Below are 6,495 nucleotides of genomic sequence, written 5' to 3'. Positions count from 1 at the left end.
AATATTTTCACTATTTTTCGAATTAATTCTATGAAAAAAACAGAAATTAAAATGATCATTTTTAGAAGCTCTTATATTATGAGCATAAAGTGTTTAGTAGCCCAAAGGTTTCCATCCACCATCAGCGCTCAGGATTAGTGTGTCCAAACAGGCTGTGTTATGACTGATCCAAATGTTTTGGGCCCATAGGTGTGCTGGTATTTTCAAGTGAAGGTTACAGTTGGAAAACCTGACTAACCAGTCTTACACTTCTGGAGGTGAACTGGTTCTACCCTGTGTAGTACTTAATTATATTTCAGAATTTTGCTTAAAAAACGATATTAGACAAAATGAATAGGAATAAATGATCAGCTATGTTTGCAATTTATGACTGAAAAGTTATGAGTGGACACTTCAGTGTTCTAAATATGAGTATAAACATGCTAAATGACATTTTAAAGACTTTAAATAAGTGTCTTTACAAATAAAAATATCAAACTGATGGAAAACAAGATAGAAAAAATCTAATTTGCATGTTTATTACTATATTATTCTCTTCAAGTCAAGATTTCCTTTTGAATATTTCTTTAAATGTATTTGACTTTGCACTTTTTTCTTGAATATTAAATATGTTTTTTGTCACTTCTCTTTGCTTGTCTTGCAATGCGACATATTCAACGTCTTTCATTTTCTTTTTTAATTACTATTTGCATTGTTTTTCTTTTAAGTATTTTTAGAGAAATAAAAAAAATGCTATAGATGCTGGTAGTGAATATTTTATTGTCAAACCAATTCATTTAGTCTGTTTTTAATTCTACTTTAGTGGTAAGAGTTCCTTACAATTTTTATGCCTAAATTCCCTAAAAAAATAGTCCTTTAGTAAATTTAATATATGACATTTTTGGATTAGATTTAAACCAAGACAATGGAAAAAAATATTACCAAAATGTAGATATTTCTCGATTTATTTTCACGTTTTTATTTCTTATAATAACACAGCATGTGTCATTTTTTCCCCCTATATGGATTTACAAATCTTATTTTCAAAATAAAAGCCATAATTCCCCACCTTTAATATTCCACTCTCTCCTTCTATCTTCTTTTTTTTCCATCTGTTCCAACAAGAAATATATACAACCGTAATTAATATAAATAAAATTTAGCCTCAAATACAAAATGATTTTTTACAAATATACACCTCATGTGTCCAGAAGATTCCCCCTTCTGAAGCAGTAAAATCTGTCCAATACTTCAGCTCTTATCTGTCTGCTGGACAGACTAAATAAATAAATAAAATGCTTATATTTTTAAAACTATATGCATGCTTTTTTATTTAGAATGAGACGTTATGTGTCAAACATTGGTGTCAAATAGGAAAAAAGTGAGAAGTGTGTTTCCTGTATGCATATACCGATCTAATTTTCAAAATAAAAGCCTTTATCTCCAATTTATATGGATAAATTTTAACTTCAAATACAAAAGGGGTTTATGCAGATATACTCATTGTGTGTCAGATGATTCCACCTATTGTAAGAGTAAAATTTGTCCAACACAAGAGGCCTTTAGGTCTTATCTGTTTGCTCAGCTGCTGGACAAGACAAGTTTGTTTAAATAAATAAATAAATAAATATTTTTTTCTCAATCTATACTCTCATGTTCGTTTTAGACATTATGTATCAAAGAAGAATAATTTTGAAATAATATAATATTTTTCCTGCATGCACTAACCAATCTGATTTTCAAAATAAAAGCCCGTATTCCCCATATTCTCCTCTCTTCTGTGTAAACCTTCCGTTCCAACAAGAAATGTAAACAAACATTTAACATAACTAAAGTTTTTCCTCCAATACAAAAGTGGTTTATACAAATATACACTGTGTGCGTCGGAAAATTTGTAAAGTTTCATAAAATCTGTCCAACATAAGAAGCTTTCAGCTCCTATCTGTTTGCTAAACGGCTGGACAGGACAAATGAAAAAATAACAACAATAATAAATACGCAAAATGTGGTTTATTTACCCGTTTATGCATTCACCAATGTAATTTTCAAAATAAAAGCCTCACATTTCCTGCAAATGAACACGTTTGTGATTTCAGACCATAATTCTTTACACCATCAGGCATCTCTTGGTAACTGGGCCAAAATTAAACTCCCTATTAAATAAATCCCGGAAGTGCACCAAATTTCGTTTAAACTCTGATTGGAAATAAATTAGAAAATGTAAAAAAAATAAAACAAGCTTTTTGCTTTCATGGTCCAGATCACCAAATGATGCCAGAAAAGGATATGTATAACGCTCGCTGTGTTTATGTGTTGTGTCTTTAAGAAGTGAGTTGTAATTTGAGCACCTCGCACATGCACTAACCACTCTCCCTCTTCGTCACTGTGCGCCTCCGCCTCCTCTTCCTCGTCGTTGCTGTAATCGAGCGCCGAGCTGCCCGATCCGCGCCTCCGCCGCAGTGATGCACGCTCCTGCTGGTCGGTCGGGACTCTCGGCAAACGCAGATCCATCCGGTCCGAGCAGCGAGCCGCAGCCCCCTCTGCTCATCCACGACGGGGAATGGGACCGTGCTGTTGTTGTTGTTGTTTACCAAAAATGACGGGACATGGCGGCGCGCCTGACTCATCACGCACGGAGCGAGCCTGGAGACCATAAGCAGCCGTGAGAGAGCGAGACTCAAATCATCTGAATGAACGTCAGAAGGTGAGCCGCCGGCCGCGTCCGCGCGCGCATCCACGGCGGCTCCACGGACAGGGCCGCCGGGGGTTCCTCTCGCGCGCAGCAGCAGCAGCTGGATGTGGCGCTGCGGCGCGAGCTGGCCTTGCGGGATTTGTTTTTACGCGTTGGCTTCAAAGCGGATCTGAATCCCCCCGGGCTGAGCTCGTTCGGGGGGGTGATCGACGCGTCGTACATGGCGTTCATACCATAAGTTATTTTCGTGGGCCTATCGTTTCCTCTGGTGAAAAAAAGAAAAAGCGTTCCACCCGTGTTACGCAAGCGCATTTGTCTGCCGTTATGAGAAGCAAAAACATATTCATCCTTATTAATATATATATATTTTTAAAATAAAATCAACATGCTTTATAGTTCGCATACCTTTTTTTCACTAATATAGTTATCATCCCTTTCATTTTCCCATCTCCTCCCCAACATTCTCTTAAAATGTAACATAGAAAACACCCTATAGTCACTGATTCTCCAGGGTGCCGCAGCTGCTTCCTCTTTGTCAACCTTTGCCACCATGCTGCCCCAATGAGCCTCACGTGTGTGCGTAAAACTATCCTTCCCTTCTCTTTGCAGCCAAAGATTCACCCAGATATTCATGGAACAAGCTGCTCTTCTACAGAAAGAATGCCTATTTACAGCACACCACATTAAAGATTAATGCATAAACCAGCAGAGGAGGGAAAGTGGTGACTCTGTGGTGTCTCAGTACAGCACTTTCCCGCTCTCTGGAAGATGTTACTTTCTTTTCTAGGATATGTGTAAATAAATCACCTGTTAACAAGTTTTAGATAATCTTTTCAGTGAACTCTTACACAGTTTAAACAAGCGAATACAAGATATTTTCTTTACGTGACCTTGTCCCTGACATACATTCACTGGCTGTGAGCCAAAGTTCATATGGCTCAGATTATTTTGGATCGCTTATGTCCGATGGATTTTATCCAGATTTAGATGTGCAATCAACAAATCGATTATTCGAATTATGTAATTATGTTTGTTTGTACAGATGTTTAATTTACACTTGATTATCTTGCAAGAAATACAAGGAATCAACGTAATCCGCACTGTTCGCTCACTGGTTTAATTTTGGCTAAAGATTGATTTTAGGTCATTCAAAATGAATTTGAAAAATCTTGAAAAAAAACTTTCATAAACAGTATATAATGTATGGAAGCTTCCAGGTCATTTATTTATTTGAAATAGCTGTTTTCAAAGTAGTTGTAAATCTTGAAAACTGTTTCCAACGATGATGCCAGTCATTCATAACAGCTTTAACAGGAAAAGTTTTGCAACATCAGGATTCTAAGGAACTTTGGTTTTCACAGTAATATAACGAGTCTAGCTTCAGGAAACAACAATTTCCCAGAGCCGCACCGGATTCTACAAACCTTTGTAGGGAGCAGGAATAATGTAAGTGGAACTGGCTTTATTTTTACCTTTATTTTGAAGATCAGATTTAAAGGCTGATTTAAAACAGCTACCTGTTAAAAGACAATGCTAACTATTTTTTATCTAGCTCACATTAGATGTTCTTTGGCTTGAAAAACGATAGATTTTTACATTCAGATGACAACAAAATAAAAAGGGTTTTGTTTAAAAATGTCCTTTTTGGAGGCTTGACATCTTGCAAGTCTACGTTCAGGAATTGCAAGTACTGGTGTTGAGGTTAACATTCTCTGTCTTTTAGCATATTTTTAACGTTCAAGAGATCTTAGATAAGTGGCTGGATGGCTCAGTTGGTGCATGCAGGACTGGCTCATGGGAAACCTGGGTTCATGTCCCAGGGTGCACCATGAGCTTATTCCTGTCCAGCCTTTAGGCAAGACCCTTTACGCTATAGTGTATAACTAAATATCCACAGGGGGTCTGAATCTGGGTTTCCCTGTGCTTGTCCCCAGCCAGGATAAAATACAGGATTAAATCAGGAAGGGCATAAAACTCTGTAAAAGCTGATTCTCTTTGGCGACTCCCGATGGGATATGGCGAAAGAGGAGCAAGAGATCTTAGATGGCAGCACAAAGATTGTGCCGATCCTTAGAGAATGTCGCAAATGGGGGAAATCTCTCCCAAAAAACCTATTTCTGTTATATTTCTTGGATTGAATCCTTCTGGAGCATCTGTTCCAGAGCTCAACGTATCAGAATTGTGTGATGTTTGCTTGAAAACCCTTTAAAAACTATTAAGTACAATGATAACACAATGTCTCATCACTCTTATGCGAGAGCTTATTTGCAAGCTGTTTTCACCCTGAATTCAGCCTTTTTCCAAAACAAAATGAAGCAATTTGACACAAAATTGCAGATTCCTCTGTTTCATTTTGATGAGGCAACTGTTCCAAAGCCCTAACTGACGACGCTGAAACCCACTTCCAGTAGAGCCGTTGCCTCTAGACATGTCCTGCTTTCTCTGCCAGTTGAGCCCATGATTCACCGTGCGAGTGTGTGGTTGTGACTCAGTGGCATTCTCAGGCTGACTCCAGCAAGCTTGAAGAGACAAACAGTCACCGGCAGCTCCATCTGTGACTGCCGAGGCATTTTTATGGAAGGGATTTATATAAGTACACTATAAGCTTTATTGCTTGTGTTTTTTTTTCACAGACAGCTATTAAAATAGTTACAAATGATGGCCAATATATATGTATATGTACATCTAAGAATACAAAGATTTCCCTTTGTAGGCTAAAGGGCGCCAGGTCTGTCCCTGCCTGTCAGTTTACCGGGTAAACTTGTCTTGATACATTCCTAAATGCATTTTGTTATTTAGGAGCAGCCTTGTGTATCAAAGTGTCGCCACAATAACTATAGTTGTACTTTTGTTTTCACTTTTTGATGCCAACATTCACTTAAAGTACACAAAAGCATTCTATCTAGTCTATCCTAAACATTTGAGGAATTCTGACAAGATTTTCGTGTTTAACTTCCAGGTTGAAGTTCATCAAAACTTAAATGCCAAGATCAGTTCTGCTTGCGTGATACTCCTCGTAACATTAGTAAAGTGGTTACATTTGTAATAAAAGGCAGGTTTCTGTAAACGCTGGATTACATATATGAGGCACAAGACGTAGAATAGTCCTGGACGCTCGGTTTTGCTCCGATCGGCCACAGTACGGTCCAACGCTTATCCCAATCAATACGTGTGGTCTCTCCAAACCACATGGCAGCTGTGGTTTAAAGGCGGTCAGGACACGAGGTATTTTACTGCTCTCTAACAGTTGTTCATAGGAGAATTAAAACCCACCCACTGCATGATGCAGGTGCATCATGGGAATTTTGGAAAAAAAAAATGGAAAAGGAGCGATAGAATCATAATTTATTGAAATATGTAATAATTTTCTTTTTAATGTTCTTGCTTAAGTTTAAAATGAATCAATAATTACATATTTATCAGATTATGTGTGTGATTATATGTTTATTTTCATCTCTACAGTCTGTTTGCATACAAAAATAGGATCACATTTTGTCAACTGCGTTGTTTTATTGTGAAAAATCGGTTATATTTTGAAAATAAACCGGATTTTCTCATTTATCTTGATGTAACTTCCTGCCAGAATTGATGCGGGTGGTTCGCGGCTCGCGCACAAAATCGACTAGACGCTGAAGCAATCCGCTGCACGACGCGAGTCTTCCGCTCCTTGTGTGAACCACACCGCAGGTTAACAAGGGCGCCGAATGGAAGCGACCCCCATTCACGCCGCTCCACGTCCACTGTGAACCAGGCGTAACTCAGACCAAATTCCAATAAACTCCTGCCGCTCTCCAGAAACTATGCCCTAGAATACGCTTTAATTT

At 38.0% G+C, this 6,495-nt stretch overlaps 1 protein-coding gene across 1 annotated transcript in view; it reads left to right on the top strand.

Moving 5' to 3' along the window:
* The first annotated feature begins 1,894 nt into the window (after positions 1–1,894).
* LOC112151204 (TLC domain-containing protein 4-B) overlaps positions 1,895–6,495 on the top strand; it is a 17,118-nt gene continuing 12,517 nt past the window's right edge. Inside the window, exon 1 of the mRNA XM_024279952.2 lies at positions 1,895–2,683. The gene's annotated coding sequence lies outside the window, so the exon portion shown is untranslated. The remainder of the gene's footprint in view (positions 2,684–6,495) is intronic.

Source organism: Oryzias melastigma, linkage group LG20, assembly GCF_002922805.2.
Source record: "Oryzias melastigma strain HK-1 linkage group LG20, ASM292280v2, whole genome shotgun sequence".
Lineage (NCBI taxonomy): Eukaryota > Metazoa > Chordata > Actinopteri > Beloniformes > Adrianichthyidae > Oryzias > Oryzias melastigma.
The sequence above is the reverse complement of the archived record's forward strand: the minus strand, read 5'-3'. Positions and strand labels throughout refer to the sequence as shown.